The sequence below is a fragment of the Lepisma saccharinum genome, chromosome 12 (genome assembly GCF_977018435.1).
Source record: "Lepisma saccharinum chromosome 12, izLepSacc3.1, whole genome shotgun sequence".
Classification (NCBI taxonomy): domain Eukaryota; kingdom Metazoa; phylum Arthropoda; class Insecta; order Zygentoma; family Lepismatidae; genus Lepisma; species Lepisma saccharinum.
In genome coordinates this window covers 43,210,037-43,222,093 of record NC_139240.1, presented here as the reverse complement: position 1 = coordinate 43,222,093, position 12,057 = coordinate 43,210,037, and positions in this window count along the sequence as shown.

Genomic DNA, 12,057 nt, shown 5'->3' with positions numbered 1-12,057 from the left:
CAAAACCAACGCAGAACTACGCAAATTTATTGGTGAGAACTGCTACTCCCTTGACAACCCCTTTATCCCGAAATAGGTCTTCAATGGTTGTCGTAGAGAACTTTTCAGGGCAGTATACAAACACCAAGATGGAGAAAATTCACGTATGAAACTTTTAGATGTTTTTTCCCTTTACCCGGCCATGATGAAACCGCGAAAGATGCCTACGGGCAAACTTGTGAATTACACCTCCGAGTTTCCACCACTGGAACATATTTCAGGTTGTAAAGTGCAATGTTCTCTGGCCTAAAGACCTATACTTACCTGTGCTGGGCATGTCGTGCAATAGCAAGTTAACAGTTTGCTCTCTGCCGTGCATGTGCACAAAGTGAGAATCGGGAAGAGTGCCCTCACACAGAAAAACAAAGATACTTATATGGCACTTGGGTATCAGAAGAACTCAAGTTGTCTGTAGAGAAAGGGTACAAAATACTAAAAATTTATGAAGTATGGGATTTTCCTTCAGCACAAAAAACAGATAATGTGTTCAGAGAATATGTAGATACTTTTTTTTTAGATAGAAACAACAGTCCTCAGGTTATCCTTTCACTTGCAGCACAGAACATGACAAAGACAAATATATTAGAGATTATTTCGAACATGAGGGTATTCAGCTTGTCAAGGAATAAATTGGATTCAATGCTGGGCTGCGTTACATGTCCAAAATACTCCGAAATAGTCTTTTTGTTAAGTTTTCGGAATCAGTTTTAAAAACTAAGTCAGTTTTTGTCAATACAGAAAAGAAATTCCATGATATTCTATTCAATCCACAATTTGAGATTAAAAATGGTGTCAATATTTCAGAAAAATGCTTGCTAGTAAACTACGTAGACTTTGTTTGATTGAGTTGGTGTTTTAAGTCCACTTTATGCACAGTAAGGCTAATCGGGACTGGACCTACAGTTTAAAGTGGGATCCGAACCACCATGTGACTCCACCGGGCCGTGTATTAACACGAACTATTAATATTGAATTAAGGGAACTGTAGAAGCTTAAATTTAATTGACCCACCATTGCAGTTGAGATCAAAACTACCTTTTCCCATTGGTTTATACTTTTTTCTCTTCAGACACCAGTTTCACATATTTTTACATACAAAAATCCTTAAGGAATTATAAGACAGTATTAACTACATCTTTTCCTTCAGTTCTCTCCTACTTATGAAGGCATCAAATAAATGATTGCCAGGATAGTCGTTTAAAGAAAGCTGCTGCATCGTGTTTTCTGCCAGTTTCTTCTGCATTCATGCCAATCAGCCAACTCAGCTTCATTGAGAGCGGCTTTCAAATCTTACAGGTGAAGTAAGTCTGATACGTTGCCGTGACGTCAATAGTTGTAGGTGGCTTGGCTGGAGTTTACGAATGCAAGGTACAATTGGAAGGTCCTGTCTGGAGAGGCTATCCGCATGTACAAGGCTCCATCTGCTAAAGATTAAGCTGGTTGTCACTCCTTTGGCACCATTTGCCAATCCTCCAGGTATCTAAATTCATATGCCTTTGGAGCATGAAAGAGTTCTTTTTATATTTCCCTTGTTTATGACCTCATGAAGAGCAAGTGAATTTTATTTTAATTTGGTAGATTTTTAAGAGGACCAATCTGAAAAATTTTAAATGTAGGAAAAAGTAAAATGTATGAAAATTTTACAATGCTATGTTGGCAATGCGGGGAAAATGTAAATTCCGGAAGCATAAAATCGGGGTTCCGCTGTATACAGTCGACGTGCAGGCTGTAATTAGTTATATTGAGGCATTCTGAATATTATGGGCAAACTCGCCAAGTACAAGTTGTGGGAATCAGCAGTTTTCCAAATGTCTGTCCTATTCTAAGGCTTCTGCACTGTCTTATTTTAAAGCAAATTTCAGAGTATTATAGGCATGGTGCCTGTCAGACGTTGCACAAGTTCTTACAGTCTTGAATGCAATACAACAATAAAGAAAAATATATATTTGTCTGGTTCACCCTTTATACAGCGTGTCCGGCTTAAAAGTATAATAAAATAAAAATTAATAACTTGAGACGTAATTGAGATATTTATTGGCGGTTTCCTTCTACAAGTATGTTAACTCAAAATGTTTTTTTTACGTATGCTTGTGGCAGTTGGTACCGCGTGCGCATGCGCGTAACTGCACGTAACTGCTTTGTTCACGTAAACGCGCGCGTCAGTAGCCATGTGGACTCCACAGCAGAAGGTGTTCTGTGTGCTTTCTCTCGCGGAATTAAAGTCTGTTACACTGGTGCAACGTCGTTTTCGGCTTGAATATGGACTGCGACCAACCGACGATGTTCCTAGTTACATTTCAATCAAGAAGTGGGACAAGCAGCTTCGGGAAACTGGAAGTTTGCTTTCGATGTCGGGCCACCATGCCAAGCACGCAGTTCCAGAGGCTACTGTTGAATTAATCCGAGCCTCCTTCCAGCAGAGCCCTCGTAAGTCAATCCGACAAGCAAGTAGGCAGTTACAGTTACCTCGTTCGACAGTACACGATGTCGTCCATAAAAGGTTGCGCCTACGGGCGTACAAAATGCAGCTTCGTCACAAAATCAAGCCCGAGGACAGGCCACGACGGAAGAACTTCGCGGAAACAATTCTGGCAAAAATTGATGAAAACGAGGCATTCCTCGATTTCATCTGTTTCTCGGACGAGGCTACATTTCACACTTCCGGCAAGGTAAACACGCACAATTGCCGCATATGGGGAAGTGAACCCCCCCACGTAGTGATGGAGTGGGAACGTGACTCTCCGAAAGTGACTGTGTGGTGTGGATTGTTGAAGGACAGGGTTATAGGCCCATTCTTCTTCGCGGAGCCTACAGTTAATGCAAGAACGTACATCGACATGTTGGAGCTGTATGTTGTGCCACAACTTCCTCGTGAAGTGATCTTTCAACAAGATGGCGCACCATGCCATTTTGCGAACATTGTGAGGGATTTCTTGGATCATGAGTTCCCAGATCGCTGGATTGGGAGAGGTAGTCCATGGATTGCTTGGCCCCCTAGAAGTCCAGACATTACGCCACTTGATTTTTTTCTGTGGGGGTTTATCAAGAATCAAGTGTACCAGACACCAGTTCGTGATCTACGAGATCTACACCATCGCATTCGTGCAGCTATCGCTAATGTTACGCCTGCAATGCTGCAAAACACTTGGAGAGAAGTGGAATACAGATTAGATGTCTGTCGCGCCACTAATGGTGCACATATCGAGGTGTATTAGGTATGTAAAAAAACATTTTGAGTTAACATACTTGTAGAAGAAAACCGCCAATAAATATCTCAATTACTTCTCAAGTTATTATTTTTTCTTTTATTATACTTTTAAGCCGGACACCCTGTATATACACAATGCCTCAATTGTTGGAACTAGTTCTTGATGCTTTTATGACAATTTAATACTAAATTCAGTCTCCTCATACTACAAAATTTTCTTACCTGTGCAATGGTGGCTGCTGTTAACTTCCGGATACTGTGTTTCTGAAACTTGGAGAGACTATGGTGCCACTGCCAGAAATAGGTCTCGAAAATAGCTTTCTGGAATACCTTGCATTAACATGACGTTGGATATCAGGATTATCAGCAAACCCTTGTGCATTTTTTCCCCCAACAAAGAAAAATTAGGGTGATGGTATGTTGTTCCTTGTGTGAGTACCTCACTGACCTGCCTGTTCTCTCTGCCATGTACTTTGCCTTTCTCCGACTTGTCCCTGTGCCAGCAGTGGTGTGTCTTTTGCTTTGCTGTAGTTTGGATTTCTTAAACTGTATGACTAGACCCAATTATTCTATCTTGAGCTTTAAGTGGATTTACATAGTTGACCAAGTTTTGTTGACCATTCATTTTATAAAATCAGAATTCCTAAGTAAGGCCTTGTCTTGTTTTAGGTATTTTTATTATTATTTAAAACTTCCCTACTTTGGTCATTTGAATTTCAAGAAACTGTTTCATGCTTATGGGTGATTGACTAGTAAAAGTGATTTTTGTATATTCAAGATGCATTTCAAATTTAAGGGCCAAATAATTGGCAACCATAGATGGGCCTTGCATGGCTAGCACCTTTAACTGTTTCATTGGGCTACTATCAGGCATATTGTGGTTTCTGCAGTCGTCGTAAGAGGGCAACGATCCAAGTTTTGTTGCACTTTACTGAATTGTTTGAATTTTTTTATCGATATTCAGCCCCCCTTTAATGAAATGTATGAACAAAGTGACCAAGCATAGACCAAAGTATGTTTTACTTTTACATATAATAATAATGAAAATAAATTGTTCCCAATGTGTGAAGATTAGGGGCCCAGCGAGAAACATCAAATTTTCAAACTGAAATGAGTTGCATATTTTTGCCCCCCCCCCCCCTCTTTCCCATTCCCAAACTGGGTAACAGATATGTCCTCGAAGAGTAGTGTTTTGCACGCAACTTTGCCCCATCCAATGTCCATAGGGCCAATGCTAGAAGCAATTTTCCCACAAGATGACAATACTGCTTTTCTTACACAATATTACCACACCCACCAAGAAGTAACTGCCTATTCTGTACATGACTTTTCCGGGTTCGATACTTGGTGGATACATAGTGGTTTGGATCCCACTTTAAACTGTAGGTCCAGTTGTGATTAGCCTTACTGTGCATAAAGTGGACTTTAAACACCAACTCAATCAACGTGACTTTTGCATTGTTGTAGGAATATACCACTGCTACATACTACATTTGTCAAATCAGTTTAGTCAATTGTGGTGACAATGGGCAGGATGAATATGAATTTTTGTGTAAAACTTTGATTTTCTTTAATTTTTATTATTGGGAGTAAAAATACACAAATTTCACCTCTCTTAAAAGCCCTGCTCTTGCAAGTAAAACTGATTTCATCCTATTTTGTACATTGCCGCAAGTTTGAAAAGCATGCTTGTAGAGGCTCCTGTCCGTTGGTTGACCTTTTCAGTTCCAAGCGTCTCGATCGAGATACCCAAAAGTAAGCCTCACGGTCCCAAGCATCTCAATCAAGACGCTGTGTCGAGGTCGTAGTTTTTAAGTTATAACGTTTCTATTTTTGGCTAGAATTTTGATTTTTTTTATATTGTTCCTAACACATGTATTTAACAGAAATGTTTTTTTGCATTTTCTTTTTTGTCTTCATGAAAATGGAGGGGAAAAGGGACTTCTCTTTTGGTTCTCTTCAAGGGAAAATTTTTGCCGACAAAGGCAGACTGGCTTTGTTGTTCTAAAGCAATGCTTTTCACTCCCGCCTGTGAACTGCATTCGAAGGAAACTTGTTTATCAGTATCCGATGTCAAAATGAAAGTTTTCCGTGAGGGCGCAAGCAGGGGGTGGGGGAGGGGGAAGACTGGTTGTTGAATCTCCCTTGTGAGAATGGAATTTCGAAGCACGCTGAAGGAAACCTTTGTTTTTTAGCACAAGTGTCCACAAGTTGCGACAGTGGTTACCCTGCATTGTCTAAAAATAGAATTTCAAGCAGCTGCAAGAATCGGCGCTCATTTTTCACTGCGTTCTAGCTTTTCGTCCGTGAATGGTGTGCATAGGTGTCGTTTTGTGCCCAAGTGCGAGGACATTTTTTTGAGTGAAGTGACAATTTTTGAAAATAATTTTTGGGGGTTTTCTCCTTTCCCTCTCCATATATATGCCAAATTTGCATAAATTTTGCATTTTGACATTTTTTTTGGGGGGGGGAACAACATTTTTTTTAAGAAAAGTATTTTTGATGGGATTTCCCCCCTTTCCCCCCTCCATATGTACGCCGAATGTGCATAAATTATATATCGTCTGAATCTGTGATCCATTCTGCGTACAACGGTATATCTTTCATATCTCTAGGGCATTTAGTTTCTGAGCTATAGTCATTTCAAGGTACCGCTGCATTTTGAAGCTTGAATCAGTGGCGTGCCGACCATTCCTTTTGGAGGTACAACTCAAGTTACATTGGTCATACGACAATGATGAAAATATTTTTCTGTTTCTTACATGCCAGCGATAATTTCTATGTGCATTTTGAACTTTTCATATATGCCCCTCTGTCCCGAGCCGATTTTGAGCAAAATGCAGAGTTTCAATTAAATGAGTGTAGATCGGAGACTAATTGCCCTAGAGAGATGAGTGATATACCGTTGTACGCGGAATGAACCAGAGATTCAGACTATATGAAATTTGTGCAAATTCGGCGTGTATGTGGCGGGGAGAGGGGGCTAACTCTCAAAATTCCAAAAATTTCGGAAAAAAAAATTGGTTCCCCCACCCTCCCCCAAGAAAAAAGTACATGACAGTGTCGACATGCACATGGAAATGATCGCTGTATGATGATAATAGGTCGTAATTGCATTCGAGGTAATTAAATAAACACATGATTTAATATTACTTGCCCGTAAAATTAATGCATATGTAGTGAACAGATTTCTCAGACAACAATTCACATTTTCTTTCCATCGCTTCTGCTCTACACATACACTCAACTCTATACTGTGATAAACTTAACCGAAGTTCCCCCTTTGCCTGAGTTCAGACATGTCTGATTTCAACTCTAGTTTGAGATCTTGGCAATTTTTTCTTGCCTCTCACTATACATTTGAAGTTCAACCCTTACTGATTCATTAGTTCTTTCTAAGCTGTCCTTAAGTTCTGTCCTAAGTGACTCATTACTTTTTCCTAAGCTAATTTTCAGCTGTTCGTTCCCATCCTTTATAAACATTAGAAGTGACTCCAGTGTCACAGGATCCCCTTCTGTGCCCATTTTCACAATACAAGCAAGGATTTACCCAATTTAAAATTTAACCAATTCTACGTTAAAATTAATCTCCTAACAAGCTCGAATGCATCCATGTGATCATATGATATAATAGGAAATGGAGAGCAATTCACTTATCAATGTGCAGTTGCTATTTTCAACATGAAGCTTGGTATTATGTATTCAATACAGTTTCCAAACCTGAGTTTGTAGGGAGTCACAAGTTTAATTTTGGGTAGTGTCGTGTCCAATCACTGCCGGAACATTGTAATGGCTGGCATTTTGGAACCATGCGATACAGTTCTTAATGCCTTTCTGTTTTGTTTTTTTTTAGTGCCCAAACTGGAACACATCACACAGACACTTGAGAAAAAGTGGGAATATATTCAAAATGTCCATCAGCTATTCATTGATTTCAAAAAAGCATATGATTCGGTCAAAAGAGATAAATTATATATATTAGTTGAGTTTGGAATACCTAAGAAGCTTGTTAGTATGATAAAAGTATGCACCAGTGAAACAGAAAGTAAAATTCATGTGGGTATTAATGTGTCTGACAAATTTACAATTCATGATGGGTTAAAACAAGGAGATGCATTATCTCCATTGCTCTTTAATTTTGCCTTAGAATATGCTGTAAGGAAGGTAAAAGAAATTAACGAAGGACTAAAATTAAATGGTAAGACTCAGTTGTTAGCATATGCAGATGATGTAGAATTATTAGGGGATGATATAAATACAATTAAGAATAATGCTAAAATATTTTTCAAAACTGCTAAAGAGATAGGTTTGGAAGTTAACAAAGAGAAAACTAAATATATGCTTACAGGCCGAAACCAAGTGTTAGGTAATAATCAAAATCTAATTATTGATAACAACTCGTTTGAACCAGTTTCCAAATTCAAATACTTAGGAGTAATATTAACAAATGACAATTATATTAAAGAGGAAATAAAAAGTAGGCTTAATTCAGGAAATGCATGTTACTTCTCTCTTCATAAACTTTTGTCTTATCGTTTAATATCTAAGAAACTAAAAGTTAAAATATACAAAACAGTAATTTTGCCTGTAGTACTATATGGGTGTGAAACTTGGTCCCTTACATTGAAAGAGGAACATAAATTGAGAGTATTTGAAAATAAAATCCTTAGGAAAATCTTTGGACCTAAAAGGGATGAGGAGACAGGTGAGTGGAGAAGGTTACGTAATTTAGAACTACATAATTTGTATTCATGTCCAGATATTATTAGAATAATTAAATCAAGAAGACTTAGGTGGGCAGGCCATGTTTATTTATTTATTTACTCAGAGTTTCAGATACAGTCTTATTTGGCCATTTTACATGAATGGGAGAGGAAAGAGGAGTTCACAGGATTCTTGTTGGGAAACCTGATGGTAAGAGACCTGTAGGAAGGCCAAGACGAAGATGGAGGGACAATGTTGAGATGGACCTAAAGGAAATCGGTAGAGATGGAAAAGAGTATATAGATCTTGCTCAAGATAGGGATAGATGGAAGGCCTGTGTTGCTGCAGCCATGAACCTTCGGGTTTAAGAAGGCTAAAGAGTTAGTCAAACTGGAACCTATCGTGTCATTTATGACTGCAGTAATTGGACACAACACTAAGCTTTCATCTGCAGACTCCCTACAACCTCCGGGAGCTTCCTACAGATCACACTCATCTTTTGAAACTAGGTCTACAGATAGATTCTATCACATCCCTCTCTCTTCCGTCACCTGACTGTATTTTCGTGTTCGATTTCAAGGTCTACTTTTTCGCTTTTGCGAGCTGCTCATGGGATGGACTTGGGTCCTTTATCAAATGCAAATGTATACATGTAAATATATAGAACAGCTTGCATTTGATCTCCACATCCATGTTTCAGTATACCATGATGATATTTTGTTTATTGGCCCTCCAGACTGCTTTTATTTAACCTATCCCAGCTTAGGTTCAATGGAATGAAATCCCTCTCAACCTTTGCAAGTCAGTGCTACAACCCCAGATGGAGACTACGTACCTAGGCACACAGGTTGTCTCAGTGCTCCCCAGTTACCTCCCTCTGATGTGCTCCATTCCTCGCCGAACTCTTAGATTCCTACGAGTGCATCGAGTGTTATAGAGCGACCACAAACAAAAGAACCTTCGGCTAAAATCCTTTATGCACCTTCCCCTCGATCTGTTCATCTCTGGCCATAAGGAAGCATGGTTCACCCTGCCATGTACGGTGCACAGCAGTCGTGGGTCTGCACAGGCTTTTTTGCCTGTGATTTCACAATAGCAGGTTTCATGACCTGGGTGGTGCCTACCACCTCTGTCATGCACCCGCTCACATATGCTATTCTCTTGGAACAAATGCAATGGGCATCGGTAAAGGTCACTTTCCATGGAATCCTCCCCAATTTCTTCTAATTACAAAAACATGCAGAATATATACTCAACAAAAGTTACAGTTTGTAATTCTACTGGATTTTATTTCTTGTAGTACTTTATTTCAAATTGTGCCAAAAATGGCCAAGAAATTGATGCAAACACTGTGTCGAACCCAGTAGTTGTGGTAAAACTCCATTCCTGGACACCCTCGACTGAAATAGATATTAGAGCCAGTGAATTTGATTAACTTTCAGGAGATGATAGCCTCTTGCATTTAATCTCTTCCAGATGAATACTTTCCACAAGCATGCTTTTCAAAGTTGGCACAAAGTACAAAAAAACATATAGTATCTTTAGAACTACTGTTGTACAGCTTTGAGAAAAGGCAAGCTATGCTGTTGTAGTATTGGTGGACAACTTCCCAACAACAGTGTCAGTGAAAAATCAGGTGAAACGTGGTCAAGCGCACACTTTTTCTTATTCTTGTATACAGGGTGATTCAGAAAAAAGCATGCAAAAAGGAAACAGGTGATGCACCACTGGAGAATTTGAGATAGGGATCCTAGGGTTGGAGAATCCAGCGTGCAGAGATACGGAGCACTTCCTCACTTCAGTGTGGATGTTACCTTTTCTGCTTACTAGATTGGATGGGGGAGGCTCTATTCCCTGGCCTGCTGTTATGTCACTCAACCTGAATCTACTCGATTTTACATCTCAGATCACTTGTTTGAGATGCCCCAGTGAACATGGAATTAGTTGCCAGGATTGTCACTGGTTATGATGTGATTTGTAACATGCCAGGGGCATTTTAATGGGTGCGGCAGAATCTTGTACACTGCTGTAATACTTGCTTGGTCACTCGTTGGAACACCTGTTGTGAGGTACCGATTGGTATGTTAACACCTGTTTGTCAATGCTGACACCAGATTTCAAAAATTGAGCATGTAACTCAAATGTGTAAATCAATTTCAATAAATGTTGCTACTCATTCAGGGTGGCTACTTGCTGGGAATTCCTTGAATTTTTTTGGCTCTGGGAATTCTGCGTGAATTTTTCTCCGTAGACGTGAAAAATTGCAACTTTCATTAATCCAAATCCAATTGAGTTTATACATATTTATAAATTCCCTTAGGCAAGTATTTCACAGTTTATCTTTTATTTTTATCAAGTAAAGAAAAGAAAGCTGCATGGAAAATAAAACAGAATTATCTCAATACGTTTAGTTTGTTAGTGTCCTTTGCAGAACAATCTATCTGGCAGACGGAAGATTATTGCAAGATATCTTGAAGGTGATTAGGTAAATTTGACTTTGAAATTCTTATATAATTAACAATTTTTCGTAATTAGTATATCCCGTAATATTTGTAATTTGAGTTTGTAGATGTTTTTCGAGTCTGAGTATGTGACATGGCAAATGTAAACTCCGCACCTTAAATATTTTAAATTATATACCGTTTAATTGAATTGAATCAGAATTTTTAGATACATTGGAATGGAAAAACCATTTATATTGTTAATATACTGTATTTGTGTGTGTGTGTGTGTGTGGGTGGGGGGTGATGAAAGGTAGTAATTCACAAGGTTGAAATAGAGAAAACATCTTCTTGCAGCCTTGAATTTTTGGAAAGTTCACCTTAAAAACCAGGAATTATACTTGAATTTTATCATGGTCTTAGAGTGGCCACCCTGTCATTGTATGTCAGCTATGTCACTACCTGTCTGTACATGTCATTTATATGGATGATTGTACACACTAGAGCTTGACATGTTTCAGCCAATCTCTCATTACACTGGCTTCTCTGAACAGGTTCTCAACCTCAAATTGTTCAGTGGTGCATCAGCCATTTCCTGTTCCCATTTTACATGCTTTTACTGAATCACCCTGTATATCCCTTAAATTATATGTTTTATAACTTAAGTTTTAAAAATGTAATGTGCTGGAGCTGCTTGCGTAAGAAGGCATGTGATTTGTAACAACTTTCACTGAATCTGTGCCTACTTTGAAATTCTGCAAAGGCAGTGGAACCTCAATTTTGCATTTTTCAGGGGACCAAGCTGAAAAAACTTAAAATGTGTGAAACAGTAAAATTTTATAATCTTTTGTAATGTTGGGACCATCAAGATTGAATGTATAATGCCGGAAGATGTAAAATTGGGGTTCCATTGTAGCTCATTTCAATTCCAAACATTTAATTGTTGCCTACACTTGAAGTGTACTATTTTTTTTCTTTTTTCAGAATGCCAAAGTAGGCACAGCTTGAAAGCACATGGATTCTAGCTGTGTTTAATTGTGGATTTCTGATACTGCTTTTTTGAGAATACATTACGACCTACGTATTTGTGTGCATGGTAGAGAGTTTCTTTTTGCATGGTGTCACTGCTCTCATAGTTTCTTTGTTTTTGTAGATATTGTGGGTGTCCTGTAACTGGGCCAGGTAGATTGATGTCAAGATGGTTGGACTATGTGGAAACCTATGGAGGCAGCCACAGAGCAAGAAGAATTATTCAAAGTGAAACAAAGGACATTAAATAAACCACATGGTGTTAGTGTTACTTACAAACATTGAACTTCATGTAAAAGTGCAAATTTATTCTTGCACAGTGGAACTTGTGTAAACCATGTATATTGCAGTTACCTAAAATGGTTTTTTTTGTATGGTGCTTTCCCCCTAGGTGAAGTGGTGCATTTGAAAGAGTTCTTGTCCCATTTTGGCAATGATTGAATATGTTGGTACATTCAAAGGAAATGTTTGGGACAGAATTCTGAACATTTCTTTTTGGTGTACCAACTGACTTAATCATTGCCAAAATTGGACTTTACATAAAGTGGTGAATTTGGAAAGAGTTAAAGAGGAGTCTTTGCATTATTCTTACTTTGTATGTTTGTTAAATTGCTAATAAAATTTAACTCACAATAC